The following is a 10131-nucleotide window of genomic DNA, read 5'->3' as shown; positions in this document are numbered from 1 at the left end:
GACAAGGTGGTACTGCGGAGTACCAATAAGTGGAGCCAAGTAGTGCAGTCTGCACTGGGTTACATTGATCAAGAATGGAAATGGTTGATGCAATACTTAATATAGTGGCAAGTGATCTCATGGTTCCCTGTGAGGGTGCTTCCAGTAACTGGGTTGTGTGGAAAGCGCTCAGGAGAACTGGTGGAGATTCCAGAGGTCTCTCAATTTGATCTGGTGACACAGAATAATTCTGCTAGTGCAATTCGAGGTGCGGCTGGACAGTGGTTAGTAAATAGTGAAAATACTGCCACACCTGCTAGACCTCAAAAGGAAGGGCCCGGAATAGACATGGCAACAGCAGAGGTTCTGTATACCACCCACAAAGAGGTACGAGTTGATGTACCTGGAGACCCTCTGAATGACAGCACTGATACAATCAGAGAATGTGAAATATGTGATCTGTTAATGATTGGGTACAGTTAACAATCAGATTGTGAAATATGTGATCTGTTAATGATTGGGTACAGCTAACAATGGTATTTATGACTGAGACATTGTGATGAATAAACCAATGGAAATAATGTTAAGCAATGCTGTGTGCTTTGATCAGTGTCATTTGGTGGGACCATTGCCCCTAGAGAGCTGGACAACAGGCAAATTGGAGCAGTGCAAAGGTCTTGTTATGGCTAGTTGCTCGCCTGTGTGTGGTCCCTTCTCGGGTCTGGTCCTAAGAGACACTAAAAGGTATTAATTGTGGAAAAGGTGATTTGTTGCTGAATAATACAGTAAAAGATGGGTTGCTTTTTGAAAGTAACTATGTAAAGTTGAAGGTGTTACGGAGTGTGCCTGGGAATAAGGTTTTGGTTGCTGTGGGTAACCGTGAAAGGATTGATGAATCCAGAGGATTGTTGAAAGTGGTTCAAATGAGAGGGAAAGTGGCTGTGCATTAAACAAAGTGGGTTCCCTACAGCTTCAGGACAGGGAGTTGGGGAGACCGAACAAGAATGATAGTGCACCCTCAGAAAAAGAGAATAGGCCCAAGAACCCCAAGAGGAGAGGGTTTAATGTAAAAAAAATGGCAGAACCCCATTGAGATTCAGGGTAGTGAGGGCCTGGAAACATACCCGGAAAAAGGATTGGGCCTATGTAGCGAACAGCTGGAACAGAGGTGTTCCAACCAATGTGATGGGTTCATATGTTCATCCCCCTACTGGGTCAAAACAAGTAGGGGGGGTATGTAACTTTGTAGGGCCCTGTCACAGGATAAAAGCAGGTAGAAGTGGTATGGTAATGGACACAGGGTCTGCACATGTGCAAAGTACAGAACTGCGGAGTGTAGATTTTGAGTGGAGAAAACTGCTGTTGCAGGTTTCTCCAGATTTTGATATTTCTGGATGGGGCTCCGTAGTTTGGAGATTTCAAAGTGCCTTGGGAGGGAAGAAATCTCCAATCCATTGTCCAGAGTTTGAAGTCAACCACCAAGGTGTGGGCCCAGGTGCACACAGCCCATATAATGATGGTTTGCTGAGAGTTGCAAGGGGGAGTGCAGTGGCTGACATTGTGTCTATGTGTGAGACAGAAGATGTGTGCATTGAAGGGCTCAGTCGCTGTGTGCATCAAAAGAGTTCAATTCTGTGTGCGTTAAAGGAGTCCAAGACTGTGTGACGGGACTAGCCAGGGGTCTGAGAGACCAATACAAGCAGAGGTACTGCTGATCAGCAGGGCTAATGAGGAGTAGCCAGGAGGCTTGGTAATTTGTCATTTCTATTTACAACCGGAGAAGAACCCATGTGGGAAAGCTTATTTTGGACTTTTTTCTTAACTTTTAATAAAAGTGGGCTACCAAGCCCTGAAAAAAGAGTTGCTGACTAGTATGGACTCACTTGGAAAGCATCTACCACTAAAGCTAATCATCCTCCATGTCACAATATGTACAGTAATAATCTTTTCCTCCTGCATAAACAAGGGCATTACCTCAAACTTTCCCATTACCTCCACAGCTTCTCTGGCCTTCTCATATGTATTCCAGCATACCTCAGTCGAAACTAAAGTGACATCATAAATCCTCTGCTGAGGAAAATCCTGCAAACACAATATGTCTCTTACCCTACGGACTGTCGTGGTGGATCTTTTGCTGGAATCTCTTGGCCTAGGGGTAACTTCCTCCTTATATACCGGCTTCACCGTAAAACGCAACGAATCCCGCAATCCTCGGGTCACCATTTTTTGGTACAAAAGTACTTCCCACTACAACCGGGGGGCCCCACAAGGGGAATCCCAGGGAGCTCTCAGAGAATGATTTTTTTTTTTTTTAAGTCCGCGGACATGCGAAAGACAAAAAACGTGCTAGTGCAAAACTAACACAAAAAAGTGCACTTACGGGTGTGCTTTGTCCACCCCCCCCCCGAAGGGGTAGGACCTCTACCCTGATCCCCCGGGACACGAAGCTCCTGACAGAGACTAAGGTTTCCATGTGGTCCACCTAGCCAAAAGGCCTGGCGGACCCCTTTCCTTGTGGCCAGCCTAAACCAGCCACCAAGTACTTGGTAAGGGGGCTCTCCCGAAGAGAAGCCACCCTAGGGACAGGGGAGGAAGGAACCAAAAGACCACACATCCTCCCCCTAGACTTCAGGTTTAGGCCCAAGGACCCACACCTTACAATCCATGAGGAAAAAAACGCACACAAGTGAAAAGTGACAAAACGTGGGAGAAAAAATAATCGAAATAAGTAAAAATAAAGTGGCCGTGCAATTGTGCACTGGCTAGGCCCTGAGGCCCATAGCATAAAAATTGCCCTGGACTTAGCCAAAAGGCCTAGCACTAAAAGGCGCAGTGCAGGAAAAGTGTTTAGAACAGTGACCATGTGCCTTTTCACACATTGGGATCCCACCCCCAAGTGTTACTAGGGGCACGCCTGAGGCGACCACTCTCAGGGGGCATGGTTCTGCGGACTTTCTGCCTCCCTGGTCAGACAAGGTAGATCCATTCAAACCAGGAAGAACTGGGCCCCTCAGGTTTTCCAGGGGGAATTACTCCTGGGCTCCAACAGCCTGTGGGTGCCTTGGTTTCTGTTCCAGCCTGTACTAACCATCAGGACCCCCATCCTACCAGCAGGGGTACTATACAACCAATCATCCCTGCAAGCAGGAATGATGGTGCAGCACCCCTACTGGACACTGATAAGAACAGATACTACACTTGATCTTAGCCAAAAGGCCGAGAAGCGATTGTTCTCTCAGAGAACGATCAGTCCGCACAAATTTTTTTTTAATTCTTTTATTTAAAACGTCAAAAATTATTTACATACATAAATATAAAATACATTTTTCATCAACACAGTAAAAATACAAAATTCACACTTCCAAAATAACACAAAATATCCCCCTTCCCACAAAAAACACATAGACTCTCCCTCGATTCCTTTCCCTTCATCTAGACAATAAATCACACTGCTTTCCCTTCACTGGTTTTCATTCTGAAAAAATAAAAAACAGATTAATATCACACAAAAAATGCACAAACCCCTTTATACCTCCCCCCTTCCTTCATAGCAATATCACACAAAACCTCAAAATCTTTAACCTCCCTTCATAAGAAGAAAACCAACAAAAACCTTTTCCAACCACCACCACCCCTTACCTTAATATACATAATCCCACACCCCCTTCATTATTTATGCGTCCCATCACCCACTCCACCTACTTAATTTCCAGATTTTTTGTGCTTCCTCCAAACCTAATTTTTTACAGTCACAGTATGCGTATAGGTAGAGCCTTCCACGGATCATGGACTTGTACTCCCTCGCACTCAGGTCTTCTTTTCTGAAAATTAATATGTTTCACACATCCCACAAACTCTCTTTCACACAGTTTACTAACATCCACAGCACTTGATCCTCCACCTTTCCCACTTTACACAATCCAAATTTCACAATCTCAACAGACATCCTTTCCACCCCAGACAAACCTTTCACCATCTTTAACAAACATTTCCACACTTCTTTTGCATATCCACATTCCCAGAACACATGCTCCACATTCTCTACACATCTACACCCCTCCCTCGGACATATCTCACTATCAACCATCCTTCTCCTCTGAAACTCTCTCGTCGGCATACATCTGTGAACAATCATCCATGCAACATCTTTCTGTCCACAAGCTCCTTATTACTCACATTCTTCCATACCTTCCTACTTTGTATTTCATTCAGTCTCCCTATCACCTCCATTCCTTCCAAAATTTTCATTACCTTCCTACTTTCACACCATACTACTTTCACCACCCCTTGCAATTCATACCTCCTCATACATCATTCAATTCTCACATAAAACCATGGCGCACCAAAACTTACCGGCTTCCTCAAATCACTCTCATACAACTTATATTTTCTTAGTACACTCCCACTTGCATATCTCAACATGCAACCTGCCAAACTCTCTTTCCCACTTATCCGTATTCACATACTCACATATTTTACAGCCAAACATCTTTCAATATTCATCACACCTTTTCCTCCATTCGCCTTCACTTTCACCACCTTCTCGATGACCATACGAACGAAAAGCACTCTATTATTTTTTTTCAAAACTCTGTCAGGAGCAGGAAATACAGCATATAAATACAATAATATTGGCAATATAACCGCCTTTAACAATGGAGGGGAAATCCTTAATAATAAAGTCCTTAAGGACCAGAATCCTATTTTTTTTCTTTACTTTCTCATACACCTCTTCCCAACTTTCTCTACCATACAAGTCCACATCGAATTTCACACCCAGAATTTTTTTACACTTCCCTTCCATCCACATTCCTCTTTATCATTCCATTCCCCAAAAAACGTACACTCACTCTTTTGCATATTTATCCCAAAACCACTTACTGAACAAAAATTTCCCATTAACAATTTTACCCTCCTTAAACCAGCTATACTTCTACACACAACTGTAACATCATCCATATATCCTATTACATTTAAACTCCTTCCACCACTCCCAGGTATTTCTACACCCCTTAGAAATTTATCTTTCATCAACATTCGCAACAACGGCTCAAACACACACACGAACACGACAGAGGACACCCCTGCCTTACACCTGCTTTTATATCCACTTCCTCTGTCAACCAACCATTCACCTGTACTCTACTTATCATTTCTTTATATAAACACTTCATCCATCCCATCAGCCACCCCCATTTTGCTTAACACACTAAACAAACTCATGCGATACTCTATCATACGCTTTCTCAAAATCCACTGCCAACACTGCTTTCTCTCTTTACTATACCACAAACCATCTCTCAAACCAATCAAACTCTCAGCAATCTTTTTTTGATTGAAAAAGATACTTTATTACATAAGTATAAAAAAACATGATACTTGTTCTCGGGGTACATCTCACCCTATACTGCGACGCAGCGCACCACATTGCAATATAGTTCCAAGCATACGATAAATACATTCAATAAATACATTCACTCAGCGGTATGATGCCTGACGTGATGTGCGTGGCGGACGAATCCCCAGACCATCACGTCATGCATAACGCCGCTTACCCCGAGACCATAGCATCCTAAAACAAATGACATTTCCTACCATTACAGAGTCATGCAAAATATGGATGTTACACTTTAAAATAAGCATCGGGTGTGTGGGGGGGAAGGGGAAAAAGAAGGGGACACAGGCCCGAAGCTTTATTGAAGGGACAAAGACACGCAAGGGGGAGTAGGGGAGATCTTCAGACGTCCTCTTCCTCAAAGTCCATCAAGGTATAGTCTCTGAGCAGACTGAGGATCAGTCTGCGGCAGTCCACAATGGACATCCTCTCCCGCTGGTGGATGAGGCGCTTCCTGGCGCACCATAAAGCGTCCTTAAAACAACACAGCACCCGCCAGGCGCTGTCAATGTCCTCCAGAGAAAAAGTTCCACAGAAAAGTCCATTCAACACCCCAAAGTGTGTGATGGCTGTCTGTGGTACAAAGGCCTTAAGTTTAGGTTCCAGGGCCCTCAACAGGTCCTGAGCAAAAGAGCGCTCCCAGAAAACGTGATGAGACGTTTCCTCGTGGATGATGCAGAAGGGGCAGTGTCTGTATCTGCTCAGGTTCCTGGCATGCATAAATGTCCTGAGAGGCAACCCCCCTTGGATTGCCATCCATGCCAGGTCCTTGTGCCTGTTGGTGAGGATGTTTGAAGAAACATTCCTCCAGACCACCTTGCAGGTGTCTGAAGGCAGGCCTGGAACAGACTCCAAAATGTCGCTTGCTCTGATGAGCTTGTAGATTATCTTCGGTTTTCACAAGTCAGGCTTGACTCCCTGTAGCCCCTGCTCCTTGATAAACTTGAAGGTATCCAGGTAGTACCAAGGAGTGTCCCAGTTGTAGGGGATGGAACTGTCCCAATTGTCCCATCCGAGGGACCTCCAGAGAGGCAACAGGAAGAAGCGTGACATTGGGTTCCCGCCAGAGTCCATAATCCTTTTGGGCAAAGTTCTGCGGATGCAGTTGCAGGCAAAGAACATTCTCAGTTGGGTGGCGATGTCGGGCACGCCCTTACCGCCCTTGAGGGGTTCCTTGAACATGACTGCCTGCTTCACTCTGTCCATCTTGGAGCCCCAGATGAAGTGAAACACCGCCCTGGTGATGGCCTTACAGGTGTTGACCCGAGGGGGCCAGGCCTGGGCGAGGTACTGCAACACAGGGAGAATCTCGCTGCAAAGTACCAGTGTCTTCCCTTCGATGGTGAGGTCTCTGAGGCTCCAAAGTCCAAATTTTTGTCGCATCTTTGCCAGTCTCTCCTCCCAAGACTTCAGGGCTGCGCCCTCGGCACCAAACCAAACTCCCAGGATTTTCATGAAGTCTGTCTTGATGCCAAAGGGCATGAACCACTTTCCGAAGAGCATGACTTCCAACTTCCCGCAGTTGACTTTTGCCCCCAAAGCTTGGCCGAAGTCCTCGCAGGTCTGGACGAGCAGGTCGATGGAGCGCTGGTTGGCACAGAACACAGTCACGTCGTCCATGTAGAGCGAGCACTTCACTTCCCTTCTGTCTGGTCCCGGCGCGGTGATTCTCCCGATCTCTGGATTCCGTCTGATGCATTCGGCGAAGAGCTCTATACAGCAAACAAAAAGCAGAGGTGAAAGAGGGCAGCCTTGTCTGACCCCGGAGAGGACCGGGAAGGGGTCAGTTTTCCAGCCGTTCACCTGCACCGAACTACAAATGTCATTATACATGATGTCAACATATGAACAAAACATTTCCCCGAGACCAAACCTGCGCAGGGCTCTGCACATAAACCCATGGGAGACACGGTCAAAACCTTTTCCTGATCAAGACTGACCAGGGCCACGTGCACACGGTGGTCCTTGATGTATTGGACCGTGCCCCGGACGAGCGCTAGGCTGTCCGCAATCCTGCGGCCAGGAATGCCGCAAGTCTGATCCGGGTGGATGATCTGTCCGATGACGGCCTTTAGCCTGTTAGCCAGGACTTTGGCGAGGATCTTGTAGTCCACGTTCAGGAGAGAGATGGGACGCCAATTTTTCAAGTCACATCTCTCCCCCTTACGCTTGTACAAGATCGTGATCATCCCCTCCCTCAACGAAGGAGGCATCCTGCCCTCCACCACCATCTCCTCGTACAGCTCGAGCAGGTCCGGGCCTACGAGGTCCCACAGCGCTACATAGAGCTCTGCTGGGAGACCGTCGCAGCCCAGGGTCCTGCCCCGCCTAAAGGATTTAGCGGCAGAGTGCAGCTCCTCCAACGTCAAGGGGGCATTGGTGGCCGACAAACCTGCAGGATCAATAGTGTTAGTGATACCTGACAAGAATCTGTCGGCTGCTGACGTGTTTGTTTCTTTGGGGGAGTAGAGGTCGGTGTAGTAGTCGCTGACCACTTCCATCACGGCCTCCTTCCCTTCTGGAGTGTTCCAGTCTTGTCGCGCAGCTCCGACAGGGGTGTGTGTCCCGAGAAGCGATCATTCTTCCAGGCACAGCACATGCTTGCTCTTCTCCCACCATCTTAGCCACCAACACAGCAGCCCTTCTATAGGCTGAACGTATGCTTCTCACGTTTAGTGAGCAAACCCTCAGCCGCACCATCAAAATTAGGCATGTTCAAAAGGCATAGCTGTCATCTCTCAGGGCACTCTTCCTCTGGACCTTGTCCTTTCACTTGTCTGGGGAGGTTCCTCTGATTTTACCCCCCTCATGGCGGTTTCAGGCTTTTTTGCCTTTGCTTTGGCCGGTTTTTTGAATCCCGTGACCTCCTGGAAATTCTCCACCTGGCCTGAACTGGCGAAGGACTGGACAGATGTATCAGACTCCTCAGCCTGCTCAACACTTTCAGGCTCCACACTGCTCGGAAACTCCTCGAGGGAAGGGGACTCAGGACTCTTCCTCTTCAGAGACGCAGTCTGGTCCATCTCCTCCACGTGGCCTACCGCCTCCTCTCCCTCTGCAAGCAGAGTTTCAGGGACACATCCCCTCTTCTCTGGTCCCTTCCTTGGGAGGATCCAGAGAGGCAACTTCCGCAACAGGGGTACTCACCCTGGGGACCACACCCCTTGCCACGTCGGCATATGAGATCTGTGCCTGCTGTGCTCCAAAGGTCTCACTGACACCGCCATCTGCACCGGAGCTTTCCGCCCTTTCTTGTGCCACTTTAGGGCACTGTCTCGCAAGGTGAGACTTGCCGCCCCTCAGGGCACTCCGCCATCCTATGCCCTGCTTTATAGCAGTTTCGGCAAACCTGCTCGATTGTGCATGCCTCCTTAGTGTGCCTGAAGACAAAGCAGGTCCTACAGAATTCAGGCTGACCGGGGAACCATAAATAGCCACGGTTGCTCCCTATCGAGAATGCCTGCGGGGGGTGCCTCACCCCCCCCCCCCCCCCAACCCCACCTAGGTCAGCCTTCAATTGCGCCCAGAACCACCTGTGGCCATTGAATGTACTAAATACATTGGTCATCTTTGTGCCAGGAGACACATCGCAATATAAAGGCCCGAACTTCCTCATTCCGCACAAATGGGTTGTACATGTGTACAGTTACCGGGACCCGCTACTTACTCTCGCTGCACCTAAACGTAATGCCTTCCAGCAGCGGGTCCCCTTCCTTCTCACTTTTCCGAAGCAAACATGTCTGCAGGTCCTCCTTCCAGAAAGTTACATAAAAGAATCCATTCACCGGGAAACACTGCACGCAAAAAAATCTCGCGCCATTCCAAAAAGCTCCTCGATCACCTTCTGCACGAAATGCAGACCAACTTCAGAGCGCTTCTGCTCGGTCACGACCAGCCTCAGCGTGTTAGGAGCATCTGGCATGCCAGACCCAATTCTTCTGCCCTAACTTACCACGGACGTGGTAAGGGATCACTCTCACTAACCTCCGGCAGCGTCCTGACCAATAGCAGCATGGGGTGAACCCGAAGGAAAACACCCAAAGGCCGATCGGGACTGGTGCCTTCAGAAATCGCTTCTTGGCCTTTTGGCTAAGATCAAGTGTAGAATCTGTTCTTATCAGTGTCCAGTGGGGGTGCTCCCGACCATTCTAGCTTTGCGGGGATGGTTGTTGTATAGTACCCTCACTGGTATGATGGGGGTCCGGAAGGCTGAACCGGAGGGACAGAAACCAGGGAGCGCCATGATGAGCTCTGGGGCCTTGGGAGTAATTCCTCTGGTGAAGCTGGAAAGACCCAGTACCTCCTGATTCGGACGGATGTACCTTGGTCTGGCCTGGGGCTGGGGACGCAAAAAGTCCGCAAACTCAGTGCCCCCTGGGGAAGACGCTCTCAGGGGTGTCACTAGTAACACTTGGGTGTGGGACCCCACGGTGTGAAGATGACACATGGCCACTGTTTTTCACTTCTTTTTGCACAGCGCCCTAAGGACCAGGGCAATTTTTGCTACAGGCCTCAGGGCCTGGTCTGTGCACAATTTGGCACAGAACCACTTTTTTATTTTTTCTTTATCTTTATTTATTATGCACTCCCACGTTTCTCACTTTTTCTGTTACTTATGCGTGTGTTTTCACGGATGGAGGGTGTGGGTCCTCGGGCCTGCCCTGAAGTCTAGGGGGAGGATGTGTGGCCTTTTGGTTCCTTCCTCCCCTGATCCCTAGGGGGCTTTTCTTCGGGAGAGCCCCCTGACCAAGTACTGT

At 48.2% G+C, this 10131-nt stretch overlaps 2 pseudogenes; one reads left to right on the top strand and one right to left on the bottom strand.

Moving 5' to 3' along the window:
• Positions 1 to 3090: 3090 nt before the first annotated feature.
• Positions 3091 to 3207, bottom strand: LOC149440209 (U2 spliceosomal RNA; annotated as a pseudogene).
• Positions 3208 to 9443: 6236 nt separating this feature from the next.
• LOC149440208 (U2 spliceosomal RNA) lies at positions 9444 to 9559 on the top strand (annotated as a pseudogene).
• The last annotated feature ends 572 nt before the right edge of the window (positions 9560 to 10131 follow it).

This window comes from Staurois parvus, unplaced genomic scaffold, assembly GCF_062004578.1.
Source record: "Staurois parvus isolate SC_StPar_1 unplaced genomic scaffold, SC_StPar_1.0 ptg001110l, whole genome shotgun sequence".
In the NCBI taxonomy this organism is placed as follows: domain Eukaryota; kingdom Metazoa; phylum Chordata; class Amphibia; order Anura; family Ranidae; genus Staurois; species Staurois parvus.
The sequence above is the reverse complement of the archived record's forward strand: the minus strand, read 5'-3'. Positions and strand labels throughout refer to the sequence as shown.